The sequence below is a fragment of the Ambystoma mexicanum genome, chromosome 6q (genome assembly GCF_040938575.1).
Source record: "Ambystoma mexicanum isolate Mex_15411 chromosome 6q, UKY_AmexF1_1, whole genome shotgun sequence".
Lineage (NCBI taxonomy): Eukaryota > Metazoa > Chordata > Amphibia > Caudata > Ambystomatidae > Ambystoma > Ambystoma mexicanum.
In genome coordinates, this window is record NC_090937.1 from 1,639,327,540 (window position 1) to 1,639,354,466 (window position 26,927).

The 26,927-nt window shown below is 46.9% G+C and overlaps 1 protein-coding gene across 1 annotated transcript in view; it reads right to left on the reverse strand.

Annotated features, from left to right (window-relative positions):
- Nucleotides 1–26,927, reverse strand: part of LOC138516941 (zinc finger protein 182-like) — a 40,156-nt gene that overhangs the window by 12,820 nt on the left and 409 nt on the right. The window lies entirely within an intron of this gene.

Genomic DNA, 26,927 nt, shown 5'->3' on the forward strand with positions numbered 1-26,927 from the left:
GGGTTTCCTGTTTTAGGGGTTTATTATTTTTTACTTCAAGGGGTGTTTTTTCAGTGTTTTCAAAAGGTTTCAGGATCTGTGTTTATCAGGGTTATTCCGTTTGCCCACTTCAAAAAATCGTGGATAACTGTTTTTTCCAGTGTAAACACACAAATATTGTTTAATTGCGCACATACGTAGGGTAATGTCTCTTACAGCAAGAGGTTATGAACACTTTCTGGATAATAAAGATGAATGTGCCAACAGAGGAACAACACGACTCCTAAGGAAACCCCATTGATAGCACAACAGGATAAGTGTGCCAACACGACTCCTAATAAAACCCCATTCAAAGCACAATGGCATAGGTGTGCCAACACAGGAACACATTCAGAGCATGCCGGGAAAAGTGTGCCAACACAGGAACAACATGACAAGTAATGAAACCATTCAGAGCATAACAGGATAAGTGCACGACAGGGGGACAACATGACACCTAATGAAACGTCATTCAAAGCATGGACCCCTCTTTTCCCATCCACCTTAATAGCTTGCTTCTCTCACTGTTGAAACCGAATACCAAACTGATCTTGTTAGGTGACTTTAACCTTTGGTTAGGCAGTGAGTCCGACCCTACTGCGAAGACAATTGAAAATAAACTCTATGCCCTAGGCTTTCGCCACCATGTTAGATTGGCCACGCATATTAAGGGACATACGCTAAACTGGGTCGCATCTCTCAATATTCAGTTGATCGAGATGGATGTGCAGCCATGTCCATGGTCAGATCACCTTAGTATCTGCTTTCATTCCCAATTAGGATTTTTTAGTAAACGTTTTTTTTTATCCTAAACCTATGGGGGTTTGATATGCCTGCAAGAGGGGCCTCATGATCACGGTTGTAGCAATTTCATAACTATATGGTGTATGGGGGTGGGGCTCTAACACATCATCCAACCATCCCCGGACTCTCTGCAGGCATGCACTCTGAATCCCCTGACTTTTTACGAGAGTAACGGAGGTAGAGATGTCACCCCTATCCCACATACAATGATTATCCCTCGATTGCCACTTGTTTTGACGCCTGTACTGATACTGTAACCTCACTCCATTATGCACCCACCATAGTACCGCTCCAACCCTGTCGTATTCATAGTTACTCTTTGCCACACCCACGAAGCCGAATCATGCCGGCTCATGCCTGCAACCACTCTGAGTCTACTTTGCTGTCACCGCTCATTCAGGGCATGGGTAAAACCTGTTCTTGTTGAATATATTGTAGCACCACTCCCGGTGCCTCAGTGCAATCAATATCAATATGGTCGGAAGCACAGCAACAGCACTCCCCACTGCGGTTGCAATGATCACTGAATGGGAAGTTCTAGTTTTTGGCCCCCGTTGGGTCCGCAGCAGTGTACCCCACTGCAGTTACAGAGCTATGTTGATGGCTCTGCATGGTACGAGCCCCTGTTGGGCCAAAATTTCAGATGGTCCACGTTGGGATCGATCCACTGGTGCTCATCTTACGGCGGCTGGTATTGTTGGGAGGAAGAGGGAGGGCAATGGTGCCGCCAGATGTTACTGGACGGCGAGGGTGGGGGGAGGTAACGTTCTGGGGAGTTGTATTAAAAAAGGCAGGGGCAGACCGGCAGGCTGCGCTTTGTTGAAGCGTCTTAAGAGTGATGCCATGACCGGCATGTGCACACCACGAAGGATGAGCTGGGATGTTAATGTTAAAGGACATTTGTACCGCGCACTATCACCACCGGAGTGGTCCCTTGGCGCTCTGGTGGCTCTGAAAGAGGAGGGGCGGTTGAGTTAGTGGGAGGAAGCAGGACAAGTGCAAGAGAGCAGTGATGTGCTGTTGGCGGCCTCTGCCCGGTGGGTCCGTTGGCTGGGCCTGGGGTGTTTGCAGCCGGTAGTCATTGTGTACTGTTGTGCAAGGCTATGGGCCTCATTACGACCCTGGCAGAATGGGTTAAACGGCGCCGTAAAAGGCTGCGGCGCTGTTCATCCCGTTCCGCCACATTACAAGTTCCCCTCACGGGACACGTTAAGCACGCCTGGGAAAACCAGGCATGCATACCGGGTCCCGCGAGGGGAAGAGGGAGCAAACAACGGGCCATCTCGTAATGGCCCGTTGTTTACTCCCTCTCCCATTCCCATTCAGCCCTATGGGGGCTGAAATGGGAATGGGGATGAACCGTGTCCGTGTCCTCGAGTGAGGAATTACCGGGCCATCCGGACTCGGAATGGTCCGGTAAATCCTCATTCCGAGGACACGGACACGGTTTTGCCGGCAGCCATGGCATAACTTGTAATGAGGGCCTATGTGTTCCTCTAGAACGGATTGAGATAGGGCATCATCCTATTTATTTTCATTTGTGCCTGGTCTGACCAGGTGTTATGGACGGGACCCGTTAAGGGACCTGGGCGCAAATAACGGGCGCAAATAACGGGCTTGGCTTACGCCGGCCCATTATTTGCGCACTCCCCATTCCCATTGAGCCCTATAGGGGCTCAAATGGGAATGGTTTGGTGAGTGGGACTTACCAGTCCTGCCAAGGTCTGACTAGACCGGTAAGTCCCCATTGCACCAAACCGGACACGGTACTGTTACTGGTAGCAGTCATGGCACAAATAGCACCAGGACTACCACCAACCTCAGAATGAGGGCCATTCACTGCGCAACACTTAACATCCAAGATGCCTGGAGAATACTGCACCCTTTACGGCGTGAATATACCTACTATTCCTCTGTCCACGATAGTTCCTCCAGGATTGATTTATTTCTATTGTCAAGTGGGATGCTGGGCAAGGTGGACGGTGCACAGATACTAACGCACACTTTATCTGACCATGCCCAGATTACCCTTTCGGTGGAACTGGGAACACCTATTCCGTCACACTGCATGTGGCGCTTTAAGTCTGCGGCCCTTAGGGACATTGGGCCTCATCACGAGTCTGGCGGTAACCCTTAAATGCGGCGGTAGCGCTATTACCGCCGCATTTAAGGGTCCGCCAGATCACGGATTTGGCGGATTTCCCCCAGCTCTGAACTGGGAGGAAATCTACAGCAAAATTGATGATTTTCTGCACGATTACCGCCGGCGGGAAATCCGCTGGCGGTAATAGCATGAATTTTCCCCATTGGACCCAATGGGGAATGAGGAATTCCCAAATGGGCCCAATGGGGAATGGGCAATAACCCTTCCTGCCAAACCCGTGATCCAGCGCTAATAGCGCCGGGGGGTTTGGCGGTAGGGCTAAAAGCGCTGGCGTTACCGCCCAACTCGTGATGAGGCCCATTGTGTTTGAGGCTGAAATCTTAGCTGACATTGAGTCCTTTTTTGAGCACAACACCACCCAGACTACTTCCATTAGTGTTCGGTGGGATGCCTTCAAAGCATACATCAGCGGGATGTCCATGTCCAGAGAAGCAGGAGTGTTAAAATCGATAAGAGCTGCCCTTGATCATTCCAAAAACAGACTACGCGAGTTAGAGCGGGAAAGTGTGACCGCGACTGATCCCGCCAAACTTGCCACCAAACCCTGCCAAACGTATGCTATCAACGAGGAACTGCAGACATTCAACACGGATGCCATCAGAGAGGTCCAGTACTATAGTCGTCCACAGGCTGCTCGAAAATATGGAGAGGGCGATAGCCAGCGTTTTCCCAGGCCTATCTTAATGAGAGGGGAATGGTGACAGTCCCAGATTACTTCTATCAGTGATGGCCGGGCCTCTTTCAGTGGTCGGACCAACAGATACTGCATACATTTACAGAATTCTATACGGCCCTATATTCCCAACCCCCTGAACACACTGAACAATATATGCGAGACTTCCTTGATCAAATACCTACAACATGTGTCTCCCCCTCAACTAGACTCCCCGATCGCCCTGGACAAGATTGTCACGGCCATTTCAGACCTGCCTAAAGGTAAAGCGCCCGGTCCTGATGGACTCTTGGATTAATTCTATCATCCGTACTAGCCCCCAAGCTATTAGATGTTTGGGATGAACATCACTCAGCGTTTCTATCCTCCCCCCTTCTCTACGGGAAGCTGTTATGACAGTGTTGCTCTGCCCGGCAAGCCCAGAGATGAGTGCGGTTCATATAGGCCCCTCTCCCTTTTGAATTTAGACACTAAAATCTTTGCCAAGTTGATAGTGAACCGTTTCCTCCCTATCATGTCACATCTTGTCCACGAAGATCAGGCGGGCTTTGTGCCGGGGAGATCCACCTCTCATAGCATCAGGCAACTGTTCGATGTAATGGCTCGGATTGACCAGGACGCGCACGCACTCGATGCTCAGAAAGCGTTTGATATGGTGTCATGGAAGTACATCTGGCTGGTGCTGGAAACAATGGGCATTGGCCCTAATATGATTGGGTAGATCGAGCTGCTGTACTGCTCCCCAGTGGCTAGGGTCCTGATCAACTCTCTGAGATCCACTTTGTTCACACTCTTCAGGGGCACCCGTCAGGGCTGCCCATTCTCCCCGATCCTCTTTGCTCTTGCAATTGAGCCTATGGCGGATCACATCAGAGAGCGCCATTCCCACGGGGGGATTAGGCTAAAAGATGACCCAGAAATCATATCCCTGTATGCAGACGACTTACGCCTATATATTAGGAACCCAGCCACCTATCTCGACCCCATACTATGTGACATCATGTGCATAGGCACTCTTTCGGGATTCGCAATCAATTATTCCAAATCCGAGGTCTTTCCCCTCACCAACTTTACACAACAACCTATCACTGAATACCCACTGCGCTGGTCCCCCGGCGGTATCAAATATCTGGGAGTCCAGGTGTTGTTAACTAGGTTATCCTACTCGCAGATAACTACCTGACTGCATTGCAGATGGTGGAGTCGAAAATGGTATGATGGCGCTCTCTCCCGCTGTCGTTCCCCGGGAGGCTCTCCCTTATTAAGCTGGTCCTACTGCCCAAATTGTTACACATTTTCAGTAATGTACCCATATGGCCAGGGGGGAAAAACTTCAAGCGCCTCCATGCATCATGCGCACAGTTTTTATGGCACTCTGGTGCGGTCCACAAAAAGTGGCCCGACATGACGCTTCCATATGAGAATGGGGGCTTCACCGCCCCTAACTTCATATCCTATTGGACCGTGGCGCAAGCACAGTACACCACTCACTGGTACCCCAGCTCCCCTACTCATCCCCATATTAAGCTTGAGACACTCGCAGCAACTGGGATTAACATAATGGTCCTCATTAGGACTCCGGCGCTAAACCATGGTGCTATTAGCACCATGGTCCATGCCTGAGTCCGCCATGGCGGAATGGGGAATTACCACCCCATTCCAAGGTTGGTGGGGCGGTAATTCCCCATGCCGCCATGGCCCTTCCCCATTCCCATTTTTGCCCCATAGGGCTCAATGGGAATGGGGAAGGCGCTAATTACGGCACCGTAAATTACGGTGCCGTAATTAGCTCCTAGGTCACTTTGCGGGTTGGTTTTTTAACGCCTGCTAAAAGCAGGCGTTAAAGTGCAACCCGCAAAGGGACCTCGTAATCAGGCGTTAAGGGTTTAACGGCGCCAACACCTTTTTTGGCGCCGTTAACCCCTTAACGCCTGGGTTGTAATGAGGCCCAATGTCCCTTATAGTACATCAGCACTATACACCCGATTCTCCTATTGACCCAATTGCAACCACTTTGGGCGCCTGGCAACAACTGCTGCATTACACAGCGGACTTCCTCCATATTATAAATGGCTCCCAGTGTGGGACTTCCCTGGGCTGCAGCCTACACACGACACCGCTCTTGCTCGACACTGGGGGATACTAGGCTACCAGGCATTAACAGACTTCTACCCTGAGGGCAGGTTCATTGACCCACAGACATGGAAGCCGGGGCATTCTGGATCCGCGCTTGAGACCTTTCAATACTATAGGCTCCGAGCGGCATTCCGCTCTGCATGGCCCACTTTTCCTGATGAACCACCCGACACTCCGCCAATGGCATACATTGCCAATTCAGGCGGTGCCCGAGGTGTTGTATCCTCTCTATATAGAATATTACTAGAGGACGCCCCAATTCAGATTTCCAGGGCGCGCGACGAATGGGCTTCGAGATCTCCGATCAGCTGCGGGGGAAGATGTGCTTGCATACCAAAAAAGTCTCCCTTAACTTCTGTTACAGAGCTATGCAGTACGATCTACTGAACAGATTGTACTATACCCCTCTCTGGATATCTAAGTTTGCCTGCACTACCATGCATCTCTGTCCCCGCTGCAAGGCGGAGAACCCAGATCACTTGCATATGTTTCTGACCTGCCATGAATTGGAAGACTTTTGGGGTAGTATCCTGAAGACACTTACTGAGGTATCTGATACTGCAATTGACCCCCGACCCAGTGGGGGTCTTGTTCGGGGTATGGAAAACTGTTGATGTTAAACGTGTGGCTAAATTCCTTAATATCAGTTGCCAAAAATTGTATACTCCAAAGCTGGTATAGCCCCTCTCCCCCCACGTTGCAGAAGTGGCTTAACATGCTCACATGGTCTCGGAACTGTGAGGAAGAATACATTTCTATGCTCCCTGCCCATTCCCGCCCTAAGAACGTATGGACTGCATTTAATAGATACCTTAACAATCAAGAGTCGATAACATCTGAGAGTGACTCATCCCCGTCCCCTTTGGAAAGTACATGATCACAATGTAATACTGTATTTTATTGATTACCCATGTACTGTGCTATTGCCTTTGTGGTTATTGTAACATTGTTCAGGTATGCGTTGATGCATGTGTGCTTGTTGTAAACCTCTGCCAACAAAAATAAAAGTTTTAAAAAAATGTTAAAAAAAATTATCCTAAATAATATGTATCTAGCAGAAATTGCAAACATCTGAACAAAGATACTTTAGGTCTTTGGGCGCAAGCTCTTTCATCAGAGATCGGTTCTCTCACCAATTCTATAGACATGTCAGCCAGAATGATAAAGTCTATGCATACTATTACAGAAAAGCTGGCCCCTCTTAAAACTAAACTAAATACTATACAGCATAAAAATAACTGGTTCTCCAAAGATTTGGCAGATTTGAAATCTAAGAAAAACAAACTTTACCACCTATGGCGATTGGACAACACACCCATTCCCTTAGAAACATATAAAACCTCTGCTGCTGCGTTTAAAAAAAGCGGCGATAAAAGCAAAAAAGAGGTACTTAATGTAAGAATCACTGATGCGAAATCCAATTGTAAAGAGCTCTTTAAAGTGTTGAAAGAACAATCACATACACCAGGACCTATTCAAGCCCTGTTCGAAAAAAACAAAGAATGGTGTACTGAAATTCAATCAGCTATGTCCCATAAACTAGAAAAAATTAAAGAAACCATTGAGATAAAAAGACTGGCCCTGAATATATTGGGTGAGCAAGAAAACATTTCTGGTGTGACTGTGAAAGATAAAGACATAGCTATATTTAACTTCAGTCCTGTCTCTGAGGAGGAACTAGCAAGACTATCAGTCAACTAAAAAGCACAAGTTGTAAAGGAGACCCTTGTTCCTCTATCATAATTAAGGAATGTCTACCTGTTCTTATCCCGGCACTTACTAAATTCGTGAATATTTCTTTTCAGACTAACTCGGTGCCTAATAATTTAAAAAATTTGTGGATTACGCCGCTTTTGGAAAAACCTAATTTGTGCCCATTAACATCTTCCAACTACAGACCGATTACAAATACTGCGTTCCTTTTGAAGATCCTGGATCGTGTTCCTTATAACCAAATCTATGTATATCTGGAACAAAATGAAATCCTGCATAAAGTCCAAGAGATGGATATGGGCAAGATCTCCCTTTTAATGATCTTAGATCCTTCCGCGGCCTTTGTCCTGGTGGACCACTCCATCTTGTCCACCAGGTTAAGAGAGTACACCCCCTTCTCTGAAGCGGCCATCCAATGGATCTCTTCCTTTCTGAATGGTAGACAGATTAGAGTGGCTAGTGAAACAGCTGAAGCTGATCCTATCCCCCTACTGTATGGAGTTCCTCAAGGCGCGTGTGTGTCACCTTGTTTTTATAAAATGTTTATGATCCCCTTCTTTCAGATGTTGGAGGAGGAGGGGGGGGATCATATTTGCGAACTACACAGATGACACACAATGCGCCCTACCCATTTTGGGCTCTCATCAAGAAGATGAAGCCTTCATCAACAAACTACACCTTAAAATTCAGGATTGGATGGTCTCCAATGGGCCTGCCCTGAGCAGTGCCAAAACTGAGCTTATGTTGGTAGGTTCTCCCGGTAAATTGGAAAAATTGGAGCTGAACTTTAAGTGCTTTACCCTGGACAATTGTGTTATCAAGATCCTGCCCAAGGTTAAAACCTTGCCCGTGTATCTGGACAAACATATGAACATGAAGGCCCAAGGGAACAATCTTGTTTCATCTTCGTCTTATTTTATCAAACTCTTCCGCCACCTTCGACCGCTGATTTCAGAGAAAAATGCAGAAACCCTGGCCAGAGCCATTATTGGCGCAAAATTGGATTATGGCTGCAGTCTCCTGGTAGGTATCCCGAAAGCAGAGATTCAACATCTCCAAGTGATTCAGAACGGGGCGGTAAGAGTGGTGAAGGGCCTAGGCAAAAGGGACCATGTTTCTGAGGCTCGAAGGAGCCTTCATTGGCTTTTAATTGCAGCTAGAGTCCTATTTGGGCTCCTCTTATCACACACAAATACATCATGGGTCAAATGCCTTTGTATCTGAAGGAGGTCATTGTCTTAAAAGACAATGCGAGGACTCTAAGATCCAAAAACACCAATATCCTTAGAGTCCCTCAGAGGAATTCTAATAAAGCTAGAATGAGCTCTTTTGAAGTAGCGGCTCCTACTGCTTGGAATGCTTTGTCGCCCGCCCTTCGAACAATGGCTTCAACAGTCATTTTTAAAAAGTTGCTGAAGACGTTGCTCTTTGCTTAATACAGGTGGTTCTTTGTTGCTCTTACAACCTAGTCATGACTGCTTCTCTTGTTCTGTTCTTTTTGTTTGTGAGTCTGTGCCCAGCAGCATATAGGTATCAGGTGCAAATATCTTAACATAACATAACATGGCAGGTTAAGTGTGCTAAAACAGGAACAACACGACCCCTAATGAAACCCCATTCAGAGCATGACAGGATAAGTGTGCCAACACAGGAACACATTCAGAGCAAGACAGGATAAGTATGCCAACAATGGGACAACTGGACACCTAATCAAACCCCATTCCGAGCACGACTGGATAAGTTTTGCAACACAGGAATAACACAACACCTAATGAAACCATTCAGAGCATGACAGGATAAGTGTGCCAACAAGGGGACAACACACAGCTAATCAAACCATTCAGAGCACAACGGGATAAGTGTGCCAACACAGGAACAACATGACACCTAGGGAAACCCCATCCAGAGCAGAATGGGATAAGTGTGCCAACAAGAGGACAACTCAACACCTAATCAAACCATTCAGAGCACGACAGGATAAGTGTGCCAACACAGGAACACTCGACCCCTAATCAACCATTCAGAGCATGACAGGATAAGTGTGCCAACACAGGACCAACTCCACCCCTAATCAAACCATTCAGAGCACGACAGGATAAGTGTGCTAACACAGGACCAACTCCACCCCTTGTCGTGATAAGCTGCTAGGCGCTTGCAGTAACCTGCGTTTGCACTAACCCACTGAGCTATCTTGTGTGTATTAGAGCCTATTCGAAGAGTGGAGGAAAATGCTGACATCAACCAGGACTCTCAAACTGGGTGAGCCTGCATGCTTGCAAGGGGTTAATTGCAAAGGCCTTTTCTGAAGACATAAAACATCTAGCATTTGCAAGAGGCTCTATGCAGCCCGTGGGAGCCTGGCACAGCTTTGCTCGTCTTCGCTCTGCGAGTCAGCTGCACTGATAAGGCAAGAATGCAAAAAAAACACAGTGCCCGAAGCCTGGGAGCCAAGACTGGCTGTTTCCAGTCTTGTAACTTTCCAAGCAAAAAAACATGTTTACTGCCAGGAGGGAAGAGCCTAGAAGCTTCTCGAAGAGCTGACACCTCATGATGATTGACGTGCAGCTCCTAATAAGAGAACTATACTTGGACCAGGGAGGGGGGACTCATCCTGGACTGTTGGAAAGACGCGCGTATCGAGAACAGTGCCTGGAGGACCAGCTGTGCACTATCTGGGCCGAGACTCCTAACATCACATCCCCGCTCTGGTGTAGGACTGTGGGGGCTTGGCCAGTCCTCCCCTCCTCTTCTGAGGAGTGCCGGGCACCTGTAGCGGCGAGGGTCCTGGGTGTGATCAGATCGTACCTTCATCTACATTTCATTAGGAGCGTAAGACCAAATAATTGCATATTCATCTGTGATTGATAATTGGCATTATATAGCTTGCACTTTCTATTTCCACATTATTATAAATCGCTGCTTAGTTTTCATTAGTCATTGTAGATAATAAATGCAAGCATCATATTCTGTGTGATTGGCTTTTTTCCAGACTGAGTTCATCGTGCTTCCTAAACCTTATTTGTGTGGGAAGGTAATTAGGAGTGATTTACTTTGCACAAAGGGCTGGATCCCAGGGAGGTGCGGGTACTGTTTATCACTACACCCCTAATTAACCATTCAGAGCACAACGGGATAAGTATGCCAACACAGGAACAACTCAACACCTAATCGCCTTTTCTTCCATAGATTGCCTGCTGACACAGATTTTAGTCTGCTACCAGTTTTACCTGTATTTTTAGGTGCTTACTTTGTTTTTATCCATTTCATTTAATTGTGCTTTTATTCTAGTTTTTGTGTATAACATAGTTCTGGTTACGCTTATCAGGTCTAACGTGCTTTATTTTTTTTACTTGCACGTGGTGGTGATTTAAATCAGAGTTTTCATCTCTGCACGCTCACCGTTCGTATGTGGATCTACAGTTCCCATCATTCTCTTAGTCCACTGTACTTCTTAAGCATAATACAGGCGGGAACGGGACTAGCCGGTCCGTGGTGGTCCGTGTCGGGACGTGCTAGTGCTGCAGGTTATCCTGCCCCGAAATTTTGCATAATGGGAATTGCTGAAGCGATTGCCGCCACCAGAAGTAAGTTAAGTTTGAATCCCCTCGACATGTCAGGTAGAAATAGGTTGGACTCTAGAGTGGATGGTGCTAAACATATAACGACCACTAGGAATATGCAAACAGAGGTTGCAGTCATTCCTAGTCCTCCCACAACCTTAAATCCTGCCGTCAGGGCTGCCCCCCACCTCATGGTCGCTATTAAGGCCTGCAGGGGGGGGGGGGCAGTTAATAGAGATGGTAGAGGTAGCGCCTCTAGTCGAGGTAGGGTCCAATATGGGTGAAATGACACCTAGCATCTTAAAACATACCTTGCACGTGGAAAATGAGCACTGTGTGCATCAGACTATCACAGAGACCTCCCCCACCTGCAAGGTGGCCTATAAAGCTAACAAGAGGAAAGACTAAGACCTGGGTCAATGGGATACAAAATTCATTAAGGCCATCAAACACAACTGCAGATCATTATCAATTACATCATCAAATGAACTTGGTCGACTCCCACAAAATCACCCCCATTACAGAGCAGAGTGTGTTACAAGCGAAGAAACCTTCCACGGAGTTGCACCTATTGAACATCTGAATCTTGCTTTGCTCAACACCCAGTCATTAGTAAGACATACCTTAGATGTTCATGATGATATCTTGGAGCAAGACGTGGATATAATGTGCATCACTGAGACCTGGCTCTCAGATGCACATGGTCCTGTTATAGAACAAGTGAACCCCCCCGCCCCCCACCACGCCCTGGTTATGTATTTTTTGGGAAACACTGCGACAAAGGATTGGGTGGCGGCTTGCCATTATTTGTAGAAGAAGTTTGGGGTCTATGAGGTCAAAGTAGAACGTGAAGGGTGTGATATATTGCACACTAAGATCATTCCCAATCATAACGTTAGTATTAATTTTGTAGTACTCTACAGGCCCCCTGGAGAATCCACCAAGTTTAATGAAGACGTCACTAATTTGTTATCCCCCATGCAAAAAACAAATACTGCCGTAATTCTTTTGGTAGACCTAAACCTTTGGAAAGGGGACCCCAAAGATAAGGAAGCTTTGGAATTAGAGAAACTTTTTAACAATGAGAATGTTGTTGTTCATAACTCTGAGCCCACGTATATAAAAGGAAATACCCTTGATTTGGGTAGCCAGTGAAAACATCACATTAACAGGGATTACCCCCTACACCCTGTGTGTGGTCAGACCACTCCTCTTTTACGTGTCAGGTCCAGCTTCCTACCCCGTTTAGGGCGCAACATGAGCCGCCACGATAAGTACTAGGCAGGAACTACCAGGCCATTACAGCTGCTGATTTGGCTAATTGGGCCTCATTACGACCCACGCGGTAAGTTACCGCCTGGGCCGTGACTTTACCACCATGGCGTAAACTACGTTTACGCCATGGTGGTTGGCGGACTTACCGCCCCATTCCGACCTTGGCGGGGCGGTAAGTCCCCAATCCCCATTTACCCTTCCCCATTCCCATTTTTGCCCCATAGGGCATAATGGGAGTGGGGAAGGCGTTAATTACGCCACCGTAAATTACGGTGGCGTAATTAACTCCATGGTCCCTTAGCGCCATGGATTTTAACACCCGCTAAAAGCAGGTGTAAAATCCGCCATGGCGCTAAGGGACCTCGTACTCAGGCGGTAAGGGGTCGGCGCAGCTAACGCTGGCGTTAACCCCTTACCGCCAGGGTCGTAATGAGGCCCATTGTATGGATGCCCTGATGACAAAATCTTATTAATTGGATCCCCCAGACACCCTTATTGAGAACTATAATATAGATATGATGCTCTTGCTTGACAGGCTTGCCCCGATTAAGCTAAGAAGTGTAAGGGATGCTCCCAACCACCGAAAATGGTTCTCTCCAGAATTGGCCCAAATAGATCAGTGAGAGTCAACACATTCACATGTGGCAAATAAATACTTAAATAAACCAATGGGTTCACCTGAGAAACAGTGCATTCACATCAGATAAATATTTAAATGCATCGGATCAGCGCCTCCTCACTACAGGTGGCGGCAGACTGTCACCAGGACATAAAACACTTACCACAACAATCACCCCTCACTGAGTCCGGCTACCATCCTGTAATCCACCTAATCTTGAACTAGGCTTTAGCCCCCAGTGCAGAGGTTATAGAGAGGGATGGAACTGTACCAAACCTAAACCCCGGACCAAGACGGGCCTTTGGAACAACAAGAGGGACCATTCACACTACCAGCAGGGTAATTCAACCCCCTCAGAGCACCGCTGTGCCTTACACGTAGTGTCCTCTGAGTCGGCCAAAATCCACCTCGTCATAAGCCACGTTAAATATCCCAACACCCCACGGAGCGACTGACAGAGAAAACAAAAAAACTCTCACCGCCACCGGGACAGGTATAGAAAATACTACTTTCCAGCTGATCTGCCACCGCCCCCTTGTCAGCCTAAAGCCGGCACACGGAGGGGTCGGTGTCCCTTATTCACACTTTCCCTTTCCTACCTTACTGCCCAGGTGCAGCGAGAGACCCACCTCCACTCTACGTCAAACGAGCAGTGGCCGGCAGGGCGAAACAGCCGCCAAGAGCTCCTTACGATACAGTACACCAGCAAGCTCTCTCGACCCTGGATGGGGGTGGGAGGAATGCCGGCCTAGGACGGCGGTACGTCTGTGACACACCAGAGGGCCTGGGTGCCCTCCGTGTCAGTCTGGAGTTCCTGTCCCTCCTTTTCTCTCCAAGCGCTCTCCTCACTCCCGAGCCCCTCAGGGCTCTTAAGTGCACCTGGGACATTCCACTGATCTCCGCCAGCAGGGGAGCTTGTGCTAGTCCTGAGGAAAGGCGGGTTTACACATGCAATATCACTGCTGCTTGTTGTATCTGTTCCGGGGAGAGTACCATCATTGTCCTTTCTCTATTGTCGGTCTAGAAAAATGGACACCTCTCACGATTGACGGCAAATGTATTTTGGTGGCCGAAGACCAACCGTCTCATGTACATAACGATAGAAATACAGGTTTCCGAGTTTGACCAATGAGCGGCCATTTTGATGTAACAAGGATCGCCATTTTGTTCTCTAACGATTGCTCATTTCTTTCTGTTCAAACTGCTTCGCAGCACATTTTTGCTTACTCTGCTCGACTGTTAACATTGTTGTCTGAACGTGAAAAGACAAGGCCGCGAGGCTAATAAGGAGTTTGTTGAAACACAACGTAGTCAGCTCCGGAGAGGAATGCCCGGCTCCCTCCCGAATGTAGCCTTGAAGGAGAGCCGCAGGGCATTTAATCATTTCACAGCTGCCAGCCAGTCTCGTTATATGGTAGAAAATGTTAGAATAAAGAAGCTAAAGGATTGAATTATGCTCTTCTTACGGCCCCCCTTTCCCGAGCCCTGTAGAGCGTGTCAGCTCCCAGGCCACGAATAGCACCTCAAAGACAGCAAGGTCTGGAATGTGACTTTTCCACCGTATGTAGCTCGCTTACATGAACAGAAGCACTGTGTTCTGTTCAACAAAGAAAAGTTGTCTCTACACTTGCAAGGTTGCATATTGTTGCTAGAATAGATATTTGAAGGCGTCATATTTGTCGAAATTGTCCATCATCAAACCGAGTTCAAAGAAACCCAATAAAGGACGGTGTTAAACATGTCACAGCTGATTGTATGATATGCATTTTGTATATATGTAACTGATGTATGTAATTCACTCTCTTGCGTCCCTAGAGGTCTAGAGATACACCTCGTGGGGCGCAAGACCGAGTTGGCCAACTGAGACTATTTGCTTTGCAATAAACCCTAGCTTTGGGAATACAACCTCGTGTCTGGCGTATCTATCGTGTGTGGTGATTTGCCTTGTTTCCACAACATGAGGGACCCCTAGGGGCCCCTTTCAAGATGGCGCCCGAATAGGGACCCTCCCCCACTTGTTCCATCGTGTACGTTGTAATAGAGTAAAGGCGGAGAACGACGAGGACGGGACGATCGAGCCGGGATCAAGAGGTGTTCGGGGCGCCCTGTAGAAGTGATGAGAGATTCCTTTGCAGATCTGCACACATCTGATCCCTGATCGACGTATCTGGCCATAGGACAAGGAGGCGAGGGTCCCGAAACGAGGCAGAAGCCAAGAAACGCAGACACAACGCCATTGGTTGCATCAGTATACAGACGAATTGTGTCCTGGAGGGCAATTTCATTTATCAGGCGAGTCATAACCTGATTCAAAATAACCCTGATATTGGTTGAGAGTTGACTTTGCAAAATCAAACACCCAGGGTAAGGTTGATTAACCAAGGGGAGGTTGAAACATGCCTGGGGTATTGTCCACCCTAGCGGGGTTTTTCCGCTGCAGTAGACAATCTTTGGAGAGTGGCCAAATTGCACCACCTGGGGGAACGCCGGCGTATAAGATGTATGCCAAGTATGGTGTGGAAGCGATAATATTCTGTGAGACTTGGCATAGGCAAACCAGAAAGCAACAAGACCATCAGTGGCGATAAATGGTAGTTTTGAGATAGCGAGAATAGATAACCTGGAAAGGGTGTTGATAAGAAAGAAATCGCGTCCCACGGCACTTGATATCGTTAAGGACTGGAGAAGGGAAGCAATGCTCTGATTTAGAAGTAGAGCGAAGCATGCGCGCAGGCATATATCGAAAGGTGAAGTAGCGGAAGAAAAGGCGGATGAGGAGTGGATGGAGAGTCTAAGGAGGTCAGGCAGACGGGACCAGTTAAACATAGAAAAAATATACCCACAACGGGAATTGGACATAGCAGATGAAGTGATGGAAAACATATTGATCCATACAAAACAAGGCCCAAGATCAGAACCGAGGCCAAACACACCAGTAACTATTGCTCAAGCCCCTCCCGTAGCTCAAGCCCTCCCACAGACCGCGCACGTAGCACTTCCTATTAGCCAACCAGGCCCACAGCAGACACTCCCCGTTCCTATTGTCCCATCAGCACCTCCCGCCTTAGATACAGACTCAGTACCGTCCGTCCCTCCAGGGGTTGAAGTTGAAACCATGGGGGCGAGAGGCGGGACAGAACAAAGTGGATGCACAAGGGTAATTCGCAGTGCGATCAGCAAAGAAAGGAAGGTGGAATTGCAGCAACAGGCAGAGATGTATCTAGACGGGAATGATGGGACGGCAGCATTGGCTTCGATGTATGGCTTCCGAAGAAGCAACGAAAGACAGGTAGTGTTGGAATGCATGGGTGAATATTTGGTGGAGAGATGGAAACAGTTAATTGGGAAATTACCACCGCAGCGATTGTTAGATCTGAATGCATTAGCACGCTGTAGAGAAAGATGAAGAAGTAAGGAAACATGTATATGGACTTTTTTAGCTTAAAAATGAATTGGATAATGATTATGCTGAAAGTTTATTGCACCTGGGTACAGGGGTAAAGGTATCAGGGGAGATAGGAAGGAAGCGGTAGAGCCATATTTACAGCGACGACATTCAATGTTGTCAGTACAGAGGGGCGACAAATTGAAAGTATGTATACGAGAGGCATTGAAATGGAGGTCGAATCCCAGTATCCCCACAATGGAAAACAAGGGTGTTACTGCAGCAAGTAGCAGGACATAATAAAGGAAGAGGGAACGCACAAGGGAGGAGTAATTCGAATATGCATGGGGGGCCATTGGGGCCAAATCAGTGTGCATACTGTAAGGAGGAAGGACACTGACGAGCGCAATGTCCACATTTACAGAATAGAAATGGATCTGGCCAGAGAAGACAGCACAGAGAGCACCAAGGAGCGAATGGACCAAATAGGAACAGTATGCAGCAGCACCACAATAATGAAGGTAATCAAAACCAAGCCCAAGACCAAAGTGCTCCTAACCAGAGTCAGGGCCAGCAAAACTAACAGTATGGGAATCAGAGTGGGGGAAATAGAGGAAAGAATGGGAACATTTTCAATACACAGCCAAATACGTATTACAGTAATAGTAGTGACTACACATCGGAAGATGTGTTACTTCCCCAATAGGACAGCCCAGGGCAGGGGTCGGAATCAGTGTCTATTCCCGTGAATCAGAGAGGACCCTACCTAGAAATGAGAGTCGGGAATGAGGAGCACCGCTTCCTTGTAGATACAGAAGCGCAAAAGTGTTCAATAGACCATCACTTGGTTCCGGATATACCACTGTCAGGGCAAAAGAATATTTCCGTAGGGTTCGCAGGTACACCAGTCATAAACCCAGTGTCCCAACCAGTCCCAGTTACAATAGGACCATTCACTGAACATTGTCCCTTTCTCCTAATAGAAAATTGTGGGGAGAACCTGTTGGGATTAAGCTTGTTGAAAAAGCTAGGTGCGATTATACATTGCATGTCAGACGGGGTGTTTCTGACGATTTGGCCACAAGATGCCCCTGTGTCAGAATTCATGTCTGAAACTTTGCCAGGAGAGTTAAGAAAAGTGCCAACCTGTATATGAGCGATGCATGATAACGATGTAGGATGCTTGAAGATAGAGCCAGTGAGGATCATTTTGAAAGAAGGAGTTACACTTCCGCGAATTCCCCAGTATAATATTTCGGCTAATGGAGAGAGAGGATTGAAAAGTATTGTTTCAGATTTGTTGAAATTAGGGGTAATTGAAGAAATTACAGGCAGTACATGTAACAGCCCGATTCTTCCAGTGTATAACAAAGGAGAAAATGAAGTACCATATTGTTTCATAATTGATTTGCGCGCGCTAAACAAAGTAGTAGATCCACAATTTCACTTGGTCCCAGACGTCACTACAATATTGACAATGATACCTGCCTCAGCAGAATACTTTAGTGTAAATGATCTAAAAAATGCTTTCTTTAGCCTTCCGGTGGACAGTAGATATTTGTTCGCGTTCACATTAGGGGGACGATCATTTACATTCACGCGCATTCCAAAAGGATATACGGAAAGTCTGAGTATTTACAGTAGAGCGTTAAAAGAGCAGCTAGACATGCTAGAATTACCAGTGGGCTGTGTACTATTGCAATACATAGATCTGTTGATCGTTGCTGATACAGAAGAGATTTGTAAAAAGAGCACCGTATTACTACTGTCACACCTAGCGGCACATGGCCATAAAGCTAGTTTGAAGAAGTTTCAACATAATCAAAAGGAGGTAGCTTATTTGGGCTACCTACTTTCGAAAGAAGGGAGAAGGCTAACGCCAGAACGCATAGAAAGTATTTCTTGTATGCCTATTCCAAAGACACAGAAAGGAGTCAGAGCCGTAATAGGCATGGCTTTTTATTGACGGCAGTGGATCAGTAATTTTGCGCTGATTGTGAAGCCAATGGTGCTTTTAACTAAGAAGGATGCGGTGATGCCTTTGCAGTGGAATGAAGAATGTCAGAGAGCGTTTGATCAATTGAAAACTGCATTATGTTCTGCTCTAGTTTTGGGCACACCGAATTATGAAAAAGTTTTTATATTGTTTGTATGCGCGAATGAACGATGTGCATTGGCTGTTTTGACACAGGAACAAGGTGGAAGAAATAGGCTGTGCGGCTATTTTTCTTCTGCGCTGGACCCTTTAGCATGCGCACTACGACGATGTTTGCGATCTGTCGCGGCGGCTGCTGCGTTGGTGAAACAAACAGAAGGGATGGTATTGGGGCATACTTTAATTCTGATGGTGCCACATGCCATAGATGTCCTATTAAATAGGACACAGAGGAAACACCTCACCTCTGCTAAATTGACAAGATATGAAATTATCTTATTCGCGCCCCATATCCAAATTATGAGGTGTAGCGCTTTGAATCCTGCAGAATTAATGCCACTGCCCACAGAAGGAATTGGTGACAACGAATCACCACCCCATGGTTGCTTAATGGTCACTGAGGAAGAAACGAAGGGGAGAGTTGATTTAAGTGACATCCCACAAAAGGAGCCAGATGGAGAGTTATTTTGTGACGGCTCTTGTTTTAAACTACCTGATGGCACGTCAACTGCCGCCTACGCTATCACTACCCTAGAGAGCGTTGTAGAAAGTAAAAGAATCCCCTACAACTCGGCACAAGCCGCAGAAATAATAGCATTGACCAGAGCCTGTGAGATTTCTGAAAATGTGAATGTGAATATATATACTGATAGTCAGTATGCTTTTGGGGTGGTTCCAAACTTTGGTCGACTCTGGGCTGAGAGGGGTTTCTTGACATTGCATGGGGCCAGAATTCAACATGGCCCTTTGATTGTACGATTGCTGTTTGCACTCACGTTTCCAAAGCGCCTAGCAATAGTGAAATGCGAGGCACATAAAAAAGTAACATGCAAAGTGGGAGAGGGAAACGCATTTGCAGACAGAATTGCGAAACAAACTGCCACTGATTTGAATAATAAAATGATGACAGTCCAGACTGAGGAAGTACCCTCTATGATAGAAGATGGAATTGCCACTGTCAAAGAAATGCAGGCCGAAGATACAAGCGTGGGCAGAGGGCTCTGCTGAGTTAGATTTAGAGGGTTGTTGGGTGGAAAAGGGAACTAAAAACTGGATGTTGCCAAATTCCTATGTAACTGCAATGGTCACAATGGCTCACAGCCCTACCCACATCTGTGCCAAGAAAATAATCCAGCACCTATCTACGGTATGGAAGAATGTAAACATAAAGAAGAATGCAGAGAGGTTGGTGCAGAACTGCATTACGTGTTTACAACACAATGGGCCTCATTACACGGAAGGCGGTGAACCATGGCGCTATTAGCGCCATGATTCATGCCGGTAAAATACCGGCACCGCCTTGGTGGAAAGGGGAATTACCGCCCCATTCCAAGGTTGGTGGGGCGGTAATTCCCCCTTCCACCATTGCCCTTCCCCATTCCCATTTTTGCCCCATAGGGCTCTATGGGAAAGCGCTAATTACGGTACCGCAAATTGCGGTACCGTAATTAGCTCCACTGGTCCCTTTGCGGGTTGGTTTTTAACGCCTGCAAAAAGCAGGCGTTAAATTCCCCAACCCGCAAAGGGACCTCGTAGTAAGGCGGTAAGGATTTACCGGTACCGGTAAAATACCAGTACCGGTAAACCCTTACCGCCTACCGTGTAATGAGGCCCAATGTAGGAAAGGGAACAGTGACTCCAATAGGCAGTTTTGGCCCACCCTCTATGCCTTTTGAGGTAATCCATTTTGATTTCATAGAGATGGAGAGGTGCCAAAACTTGACATATGTCTTAGTGGTGATCTGTGTATTCAGCAAGTGGGTGGAGGCATATCCCTTAAAAGACTGCACAGCAATGAGTACGGCAAAAGTAATGCTTAAAGAATACTTTTCCCATTTTGGCTTGCCCCGTGTCATATGGTCAGATAACGGTCCACATTTTGTGGGCGCAGTGGTATTACAGATATGTGCAGGTCTTCAGATTGATAAGAGATTTCATAGTTCGAGGCATCCGAGTTCGGCCGGTCTTGTTGAGAGGCACAACGGAATCCTCAAGTCAAAAATTAGCAAGATCTGTGCAGGGAGCAAGTTGAGTTGGGTGGATGCATTACCGATTGCGCTATTGCGCATGTGTTTGTCTGTACCGGCTAAAACTGGGCTCTCCCCGTATGAGATTGTGATGGGGAGGCCGGCGAATGTTTGGTGCGCACCCCAGCCAAAGCGACTGAGTGAAGTAGAGCATTCTGTACTTAGCACTTATTGTGGCCTTTTAATGCAGAAATTGCGTTTGATTCATCAGCAGGTGCAGGAGGCTCTACCCGTAGGATATACTGGTGGGGGCAGGCGCTGGAGCCAGGAGACTGGGTACTGCTTAAGAACTTTGAGAGAAATCATCGTTAGCACCCAGGTGGCGCGGCCCCTATTAAGTGCTTCTGGCAACGAAGACGGCGATACAGGTGGATGGGAGGAAGGCATGGATCCATGCCACCCATGCCAAAAAGATCCCATCTTCACTGAAAGACTTGCCCAATCCGGACAACCGGAAAGAGACAGCGGTCCAAGAAACGAAAGAAACTGCTGCCAGTCCACTGCCGCTAAATCTGTCCGAGCAAGAAGTGAAACTCGAAACAAAGCCTTAAAAGATTGCCAAAAAGGGGGAAGGGCAAAGAGTGCTCCAACGTTGCCCAGCAGAACCTACATCACTGTTGGCCGACACGAAATCTACATTGCAAATAACGGCAGACTCTAACCGTGTACCCCTTTGGCGCCCACCAGCACTTTGCATTGCGCCAGTGCCAAAGACCGAATCCGCATCACTGTCGCGGCGCACACCAGCACCTGCCATTGCGCCACAGGCTGACTCTGAGCCTGGATCTGGAAGTGCACCTGCACTGTTCACGAATCACACAATACCAGGAGTGAGGCGATATGATTTGCGGCCTCGAAAGGCAGAGTGATCCACAGTTCTTTGGTGTTTATGCTAACCTCTGGTTCTGCTCACGGAATGAGAAGGAACTAGAGGTGTAGATGAGAGAAGCGTGAGAGTTGTGCAAGTCGGACAATTGCTCCTCGGTGCAATCATAAAAAGTACATGTGTCCTGAACCAGAGCGGACAAGCTGGGCGCACATGGTAGAAAGGCAATAGAGAACTGTTCAGAAGTCCTCTGAGCAGTGTGAGAAAGGACAAGTGATCTTGCCTAGAATGAATAAGCAACCCAGGCTGCAAAGGGCTGGCAGACTAAACTGTTGACAATTCCTTTGAACTTATTGACATCCGGACAAGTGCAACGAAGAGAGATATCCACGACGAACTTTGTCAGGAAGAAGAAGGACGGTGAGAAAAATGTCTGGGCCGGTTTCAGCCTCCTCCTGCACCACTGCTGAGAATGAGTTAGTTATGAAGACTGTAAACTTAGGGAAAACGCATGGTAAAAAAAATGGTATGCTGCTCTTGACAATAATCATGTGCTTCATGAGTGTGGTAGCACCAATAACGACAGCCTTTGTGTTATGGTATGTGGAGTCTATACACCCATTGGGAGTGTTCTTACCAATAGTTAATATGTCCACTACTGAAAGCCCGGTTCAGGTGATTACTTATACCTTGTCCCCAATGGAAGAGAGACACAGAGAAGGGTATGGGAACAATACGCTATTAATCACTATGAACATGACGCATGCAATTCTAAAGAAAAATAATTGTTGGGTGTGTGCCCATTTACTGCAGCATGCGGGGAAAGGAATAGGCTGGTATGTACAACCATTACCATTAAGTTCTGCATGCAGTGCATCTTTAAGTGCAATGTTTTATGGGAAGTGGAATAAGAGTAGTACGAGTCAATTAGATAGAACAAACATGAATGAGTTTGAGGAAATAATTATGAGGCCTGTGGGTTGTTCCATATTCCATAAAGCGCGAGTGATGATCCCAGAACCTACACCTAAAAGTGCGCGAAAAATAACAAAACAAAATAGACAAGATAGATTGTCCCTGCCAGTTAAAACATCTGTGATGACGTTTCGTGTAAGGACAGACGGGAACAAAGATGCAATCCCCCCTTCTTACGCGGTGAATTACAACCCGAGAACTGTCCCTTTTTGTCTAAAATTTAAAGAAAGGCTCCTATTCAGTAGGAACATTTACAGGATGCATGAATACAGCGGTACTAAAATGGGAAATAGAACCAGTATATGTGGGAGATCCTGTCTATTTTATATGTGGAGAAAAAGCATATCCTTGGTTGCCCAGAAACTGGGTAGGTACATGTTACCTAGGTCTACTGTTCCCGGGAGTGTTCCTCTTACAAACAGCAGACATAGCCAAGCTATCTAGATCTAGAAACCAAAGGAGTAGCGAAGGTGTTTTGATAGCGAAGGACGTAGCAAAATCATTCATACCATTCTTGTCCCAGATAGTGAACTCCTATAACATAAGGCAGCTGTCCAGAATACTAAAGGATACGATAAACACAACGACAGATATACTATTTAACATGATGTTGGAAGAAAAGGGAATTAGGTTAATGACGCTGCAAAATAGAATGGCTCTCGATGTAATCCTGGTTGATCGTGGGGTAATTTGCAAGATTGTGGATCAGCGTGCTGCGTATTCATAGAGGACTACTCCCCTACGATTTTTGAAGCAATCAAAAAAATGCATGTCCTAAGCTCCGAACTCCCTACTGGAGAGGGGGGCTGGGTAATAGGGTCCTGGTTCTGGGGAATACTGCGTTCTTGGGTATGGAAGTTGATTGCAATATTAGTAGTAGTGTTTGGAATATTAATAACGTGCTGTTGTTGCATACACTGCCTACCAATAGTTTGCACTGAGATAACTGAGGGATGTACACTAAGGGATGTATGCATATGGTAACAAAAAGAAAACAAACTTATAGCCGGGATGACAGAGACACGAATGAAATGAAAACAGTGAAAGAATTAATGGCTATGGATATTAATGACGATGATGATGCTTATAATAACATGCAAAATTCAGACATAGGTACTTCAGACTTATCGTCATCAGAGGAGGATACAATGAATGAATGAGACGCTTGGCATATGGCCAAAAGGAGGGTTTGTCGGTCTAGAAAAATGGACACCTCTCACGATTGATGGCAAACGTATTTTGGTGGCCGAAGACCAACCGTCTCATGCACATAACAATAGAAATACAGGTTTCCGAGTTTGACCAATCAGCGGCCATTTTGATGTAATAAGGATCGCCATTTTGTTCTCCAACGATTGCTCATTGCTTTCTGTTCAAACTGCTTCGCAGCACATTTTTGCTTACTCTGCTCAACTGTTAACATTGTAGTCCGAACGTGAAAGGACAAGGGCGCGAGGCTAATAAGGAGTTTGTTGAAACACAACGTAGGCAGCTCCGGAGAGGAATGCCCGGCTCCCTCCCGAATGTAGCCTTGAAGGAGAGCCGCAGGGCATCTAATCATTTCACAGCTGCCAGCCAGTCTCGTTATATGGTAGAAAATGTTAGAAAAAAGCAGCTAAAGGCTTGAATTATGCTCTTCTTACGGCCCCCCTTTCCCGTTCCTTGTAGAGCGTGTCGGCTCCCAGGCCACGAATAGCACCTCAAAGATAGCAAGGTCTGGAATGTGACTCTTCCCCCGTATGTAGCTCGCTTACAAGAACAGAAGCACTGTGTTCTGTTCAACAAAGAAAAGATCTCTCTACACTTGCAAGGTTGCATATTGTTGCTAGAATAGATATTTGAAGGTGTCATGTTCGTCGAAATTGTCCATCATCAAACCGAGTTCAAAGAAACCCAATAAAGGGCGGTGTTAAACATGTCACAGCTGATTGTATGATATGCATTTTGTATATATGTAACTGGTGTACGTAATTCGCTCTCTTGCGTCCCTCGGGGTCTAGAGATACACGTCGCGGGCCGTGAGACCGAGTTGGCCAACTGAGACTATTTGCTTTGCAATAAACCCTAGCTTTGGGAATACAACCTTTTGTTTGGCGTATCTATCGTGTGGCTGATTTGCCTTGTTTCCACAACGCGAGGGACCCCTAGGGGCCCCTTTCACTGTTACTCCTTCGAGTGGGTGCTTTTGGAAGACCCATTCCACATGCTATGTGACCAGGTGACTTGCCATTGATGCATAGATGCAACAGCACTGCTGCTTGTTTTGTCTGTTCCAGAGACAGTCTTATCATTGTCCTCTCTCCATTACTCCTTGGAGAGGGTGCTTTTGAAACGAACTAGGTGAAAGCCTAGTAAGAGCTTAATGACTTGATGTGAAAGGGTCATTATGACCTGCACGGGTGTGAGGGAGCTGGAGACAGAGATCAGGGGACAGGATCTGCTGGGGTACAGGCGGCGGTACCAGGAAACTCACTGTCGGTACCTGACAACCCGACATCCGAGTCGGCGGTGCGGTCACAACAGCAGCTGCGCTCGGAGCATTCCAACCAGCGTTCCGAGCCGGCAGGGCTGCGACAGCACAAGCCGCGCACGGCATCCCACATACCTGGGAAGATGCCCTTCCCATCCGGCGTGCGTCGGCAGCCAGCCTCTGGAACCCTTGTTCCATGCCCGGCCCGCGTGAAGTCAGAGGGGGGGGGGGGGGGCAATGCCCCGAAGGACCAACTTTCCAAACCGCGACCCGCACTCCTTACCTGCATGAACGACGGGCCCTAAGCGTGACTGCACATTGAGCGTGACTGCCACGTGGAGTCTGGAGGCAAATTGGAAGTCCTGGCAGTGACAACGGAGCGGAGAAGACAGGAAGGGTGATGGCAGCACATATATTAAGGGCAGGGATACCATATTATCATCCATTCCGGATGGGGGTAGGAGGACCTGGTCCTGATTGGCCCATTTACAAGCCTGTTACGGGGGATAAAAGGAACTGCACCGATTATCCTGTTGTTGCTCATTTCAGGCAAAAGGAGAGGAGAGTGGAAGCGACTGGTGGGGCTACCCGGGCTCGAGTGATTAGAAGGTTCCAAAGGAGTATCCTTACCCCCAGACTTTAAACCACAGGGAAATAACTGCCTTAAAATCTGTGATTCATATGTTTTTGAACATTTACAACTCAGTGGAGTGAATAAAGTATTGTTTAGCCTTACAATACCGGCTCCTGTCGTGATTTCCACAACATGATATGTACACTCTGCTCCCTCTATTATGCAATGAACATATAGTTTATTGCAACTTCTTCTGATTTTGGGGTACTCACAGTTAGCTTTCATCGCCACCAGCTCCTTCTCAATATATAGAAGGGATTTTATTGTGTTGTCTCCCACGCCACTTACTCACCTTTCTTGTTGGTCAAATTTCTTCTCATAGGAAGACTCTTATTAATCAGTTTCTTGCAGCTTCATATTTGTCTCATCATGAAAAAGAAATGTAATAGTTTTTATAATGTGCATCATGCTGGATTCCGGCCTCTGTGTGTCGGGCGGGGTTTCAAACCTGTGCAGCTGCTCAGCGTTACCTAGCTTCCAAGACAAGTGCGTTACCCCCGAGCAATCCTCACAGCCCATTATTAGGAGTCTGGTGGTAATTAAGCTGTAAATATGCCAAATTACATCCAAACTCATTTACTATAACCGCCATTCATTCCTGTGGCTTTAACTTGGTATTACAGGACTGGAAGGGCAGTGTTAATCCCCTTTTTGGAGCCCATAGGTCTCCATGGGGAATTGGGCAGAACTCCTCTGAGCGGATATTCCATTGCAGTTCACCAATGTTTCACTTTAAAGTGGACGATTTACCTCCAGTTTGGTATTTGAGGAAAATCCTCAACTTCAAGGTAAAACTCGGAATTTGGCGTTTCAGTAAAAATCTCCATTGCCACGACAATAGGTACCTGCAAACTCATAAGGAGATCAGAAGAGTTTTAGCGCAATGGCTGTAAGAAGCAGGCCATCAAGAACGGATTCTGGGTGAGACTCAGGGAGTGGGGCAGTGACACAATTTGCCCTCTTTACAGTGGGCACTAGAACCACCATAATGTCCTTACCATACTGCTTGGACGCGTCAGCTCTCATTCTTCATTTAATTTAGATATGATATGATATGCATCCCGGGAGGATAGCTCAGTGGCAACGTGCTCGCCTTGGAAGCAAGACGACACGAAGCAACACAGGTTCAAACCCCGGGTCCGCATTTAGAAACCGCTGGGTATTTAAGCGCGTTATAAATATGCAACTAAGACAACAACAAAATTCTGTAACCGCGCCTCGATGCCCCCGGGTTGTGTGAGTGCTTTGAAAAAAAAAGCAAATAAAATAAATCTATAAATATGGCATTTATAACGCGCCTTACACAAGTGTTTCACATCAAAACGTCTGAAGTAAGGGGACATAGTTGTCATGAGAGCACAGTGCGTATCCAATTGAGCAAGACTGACTCCCATTCACATAAAGGAGGGGGGCTGCTTGGACCTCCCACTCACACCTCCATGCCGTAAGATCTACTCAGCCTTCTCATTGACATATACAGAAGAGAGGATATT